The sequence below is a fragment of the Vespa mandarinia genome, chromosome 1 (assembly GCF_050613455.1).
Source record: "Vespa mandarinia isolate Hongniang chromosome 1, ASM5061345v1, whole genome shotgun sequence".
In the NCBI taxonomy this organism is placed as follows: domain Eukaryota; kingdom Metazoa; phylum Arthropoda; class Insecta; order Hymenoptera; family Vespidae; genus Vespa; species Vespa mandarinia.
This window is the reverse complement of record NC_140810.1, coordinates 1447501-1452500: the sequence shown is the minus strand read 5'-3', so window position 1 is coordinate 1452500 and position 5000 is coordinate 1447501. Positions and strand designations below refer to the sequence as shown.

Here is a 5000-nt window from a genome sequence, read left to right as displayed (position 1 = left end):
CTCTCTCTCTTTCTCTCTTTTTCTTTCACTCTTATCTCCCTTTTTTCTCTCCCTTCCTTCTTTCTTCTTCTTCCCTTTACTCTCGCGCCTCTTTTCAAGAGAAGATCGGCAGGCCACTACTACTCGGAATACCTCGTTTCCTTTGTCCGCATCTTTTCTCACGATCCTAAGGATACCGTACTCGCAATGAAACGACCTTCGTATAAGGAGAAGAGTAGTGGATGCTACTGCCCTGCAGCTAAAACCCGGCAAATTGCGCTTCCAACTTTTACGAGGAGCACCGATCCTCTACTCCGTCGGACGAACGATCATCGTCTCTTTTTCTCTTTGGAAAGAGAAAAAGGAAGAGGGACTTTTTCTACTCTTTCCACACCTCTCCCTTCCCCCGCCCCTCCACTGCCCTTCTCACCCTTTCACTCTCTCTTTCGTTCTCTCGACATTTGATTTCTTTTCTTTTCTTTTCTTTTTTTTTCTTTTTTTCTTTCTTTCTTTCTTCCTTTTTTTTTTTCTTTTTTCATTTTGCTTTTTCTTCCTCAAGAGATATTAATATCTTATCGTGATTGAAACGACTATTCAAGTAGAAAACTTTGACTATATATCCTATGCGATAATATGTCTATATTAAATTTTATCGAATTTAATTGAAATATTTTCTTATACGTATATATATATATATATATATATATATATTTATTTATTTAATTAAATTCATAAAATGTATGAAAATATGTCAAAGATACATATCTCTTGCTAATTTGAATTTAATTAAAATATTTGTCTGTATAGTGTAAATATAGATCTATTTATAATGTATATAGATCTATTAAGAATTATTGATTATATTTATGACATATATATATATATATATATATATATATATATATATATATAATATATTATATCATAGTTCTTAAAAATATTCGACGATGAAAATAGGTTGAAATTTTAACTTTCCAATGAGTGATCCTTTCCAATGAGGATGAGTAGTTTTATGTCGATGGAACATTGAAAGGAACTAGTAAATATTGCTGAACGAATGACAGAGATCGATACCGGCTGAATATCTGAGGAGAGCTTACCTATTATGCAATCCTAACAGAAACAGCCCGAAGCGATTTGCATTTTTCGACGTCGACGAAATCGACGAAAAGATCGACTACTTTGAATTTCGATTATGTAGAAAAGCAAACAAATATACAGGCAGGACGAAGGGGAGGGGGAGGGGAGGGGAGGGGAGGGGAGGGGAAAGAAAAAAGAATTTTCGTTGTCTCTTTACGAAAGCGACTTAACGTTTCTCTCAAGAATCTTTTCTTCTAAACTTTTTCATTTACTTTCCATCCTTCTGCTTGTTGCACCAAACTTTTCTCAAACGTTGTCCTACGAAGAATACTTCTTGACTGAATTTAAAACGTAATTCTTTAACCCTACAGATTTACATCACAATCGGAAAATAACTTTTCTTTCGTTCGTTCGTTCGTTCGTTCGTTCGTTCGTTCGTTCGTTCGTCCTTCTTTTCATAAAGATCTCACGAGAACTTAAAAATCAAACTTAAAAATATAACTTTTATTTATGATTTTTATTGTTTCTAACGAAATGTCAATTTTCAAAAAATTTTTTGTTTTTTTTTTGTTTTAAAGATATAAAGGAAAAATAGATAGTACGGCATAGCTATGGGAAAATAAAAATTCAATTTTTGAATCCAATTCTTAAGTACGATCTCTTCGAATGTGAGAGAGAGAGAGAGAGAGAGAGAGAGAGAGAAAGAGATTTGCAAAAGAATTTTCTCCTCTCTCTTTCTCTCTCTCTCTCTTTCTTCTCTACGTAATAATATAAATTCTTGAAAGAGAAAATCTTGAAGATTTTGAATAACCGAGATAGATATCTCGCGTGAAAGTAACGGAGAAGCTGGTCTCTTATTAGAACGAAATACTTTTTTCCTTAGCACGTAGATTAGATCGAAGGATGGATTTGTCTGATCTTTTTTCGAGGAACTACGATAAATTGGAATTTCTTTTTCACCTCGAACGAGAAACCTTTTATATATCGTATAGGAAACGGGAACCTTTTCGATGGGCGTCAATTTCCATCCCCTCCTCATTTTTTTCTCTCTCTCTCTTTCTCTCTTTTCTTTACATAAAGTTATATAAAATCCGATCAAGAAAAAATGTGGATTGAGATAGAAATAAGTGAAAACAAATAAAAAATTCTTACGATTAGAATATAACGGCGAACGAACGAACGAACGAACGAAATTAATTTGCTATAATTATATTTAAGAAAGGGGAAAAGGAAATGTCATGGGGACACGGAGACCGGATTTATTTATGGTGTATGTATGCGTTCACATAATCTGGACGTTTAATCACCTGAATTACCTTTGATAATTATTAACAAAACTGGTCCAAAACTGGTCCTTATTTTTTAATACAGGCCAACGATCACGAGTTAAACCCCAGGTAGCGGCTTATAATTCTGTTATATTATCGATTATACGATCGAAAATATTCAACTATTTAACTTCTTGAATGGTGAACGTAAGTACTTACTTAATATATGTTGCAGCTATATAAATATATATATATATATATATATATATATATATATATATATATATGTAACTAGTATTCGAAAGTAGATCTCGATTAGATATAATTGATCCTCGTAGAATACACAAATGATAGATACTTTTATGTTCATTATTTTCGACATTTCACGGAGAATGCGTCGTTAGAATTTACGTTCTAAATATTTCAACGTTTCAATAGCAAACTCTTATTATCTCATTGAACGACGATATTGAGTAAAAAAAAAAAGAAGAAAAAAAAAAAAAAAAAGAAAAAGAAAAAATATATCATCATCGATCCTCGATAAACAATATCATCAATGTCAAAAAATACGATCGGATAAGATCACGATGTTAGATACTTCCAATAAAAAGATAATCTTCCATTTCCAAAAACTTCGTCGGTTAATCTTTATTGATGAAAATATTTACGTTCTTTTTTCTTTCTTTATATATATATATATATATATATATTTTTTTTTTTCTTCTTTTTTTATATATATAAATAAGTACTCGATTTCGTGTAATCGATCGTGAATCGTTAAGAAAATGTTTTACGCGGTAACGCATTGGCGTATCACAACGTTGATAAAGACTTTTGCTCTAGTACACACACATACACACACACACGTGTCAGTCGGCCATGTTTGGTCTTATGTAAAATATTCGAACGCATCCATATATAGACGGAGAAGTCGAGTACATGACTCCGACGTTATCACCTACATGCATGTATCTTAAACGTACGAATACGTGTATTGTACAATGTCTCTCTCTCTCTCTCTCTCTCTCTCTCTCTCTCTCTCTCTCTCTCTCTCTTTCTGTATGTGTGTGTGTGTGTGTACGGGTGCGCATATACGCGTACCTGTGTGTATATTTGTGTGTGCGTTTGTTCGCGCGTGTGTACACGACACAAAGCTATTACTCGCTTTACGAGGGGTTCCATTCGTGACGTTTACGACCGAACGAAACCTACCGAATGCGCCAGCACTGCCACCGGCTACGATTAATTCTCGCGTACCTTCGATCCAAAAGTTTCACGAAAAGTACGTCACGGTACGTTCGAGTTCGTTGCACGCGCCTTACCTTTCCTCGAATTTATAATGTAAGAAAATATATATATATATATATATATATATATATATATATATATGCATATAATCTTGGCATATAAGGGAAAAAAGAAAAAGAAAAAAAAGGAAGAAAAAAAAAATACATACAAATATATATAACGAACAAAGTTTATCGCAATTCATCTGTCCTAATGATTCGCGATTTCTTTCTTTTTTTTTTTTTTTTTTTTTTTGTATAATGAATATATGCAAAAAAAGAAAAAAAAAAAAAAGATAAAAGAATGGAAAAAATACACGAGATTTTATCACGTCTTAACCGTTATATACGTAATATCCGAATACCCGGCTGTCTATTTCAATATTTTCTACAATACAACAATCTCTTTTTCTTTTTTTTCTTTTCTTTTCTTTTTCTTTTTTTTTTTTTTTTTTTTTCATATGTTCCCGTGAAAAATATTATTAAAATTTATTTCGTAATCACTTCCTTTGAATACTTTTACGTTGATTTACCTTTTAAAACGTAAAATATTGTCTTAAGGTTGGCAAACAAGAGTGAACATATTTCAATTGTCAATATAAAGATTAATTTACGGTATATTTATGACTGATTGTGTCGAGGATTACGGGGAGAAATAAAATTTGAATTATTTTGATACTTTTTCATTTTGATTCAATTCAAAAGTCATAGAATTAACGTTAATCGAAAGTTCGATTAAATCGAGATTTAAAATTCGCGGAGGAAAAAAGAAAAAAAGAAAAGGAAAGAAAAGAAGGAAAAAGAAATTAAAAAAGATCAAAAGAACAATTTAATAAAGCGTTACTAAACCGTACTTTTCTTTCGGGTGAATAATTAATGGAGAAATAAAGAGGGACGTGAGAGTGGAGGAAAGAAGAGTGAAAAAAGAAAAAGAAAAAAAAAGAAATAAAATAAAATAAAATAAAATAAAATAAAATAAAATAAAATAAAATACGAATCGTCAAAATGCATGCACAAAACGCTTAGCACTTTATTGTCTCTCGATATACTACCCACGTAACCAGGATATAGATATAGACATACGTACATGTATCTACTTATTCACTTGATACACAGTATATACTGCATATTTGAAAAAGTGCATAAATATATGCAGATATATAAACTAGCAGAACGAGCAGGCACATGATTTGAACGTTCCAGTCGATAAGGTTTACGGAAGGCACATGGGCGAGATAAGAGAACGCACAGAGGGTGCATCGCGCGCTTTTGCTCGAGTTAGCCAACGCAACCTAGGCTTCCCGAGCTACGATAAGAGTAACAACGACGTTATCGTGTCCTCCTATGCGTTACACGCGTACAGAAGAGAAGGGGGAGAGGAGAATTG

The 5000-nt window shown here is 32.5% G+C and overlaps 1 protein-coding gene across 4 annotated transcripts in view; it reads right to left on the bottom strand.

The window, feature by feature from the left end:
- The window catches only part of GckIII (Germinal centre kinase III), a 106507-nt gene that overhangs the window by 96984 nt on the left and 4523 nt on the right, over positions 1-5000 (bottom strand). The gene's annotated exons all lie outside the window — the stretch shown is intronic.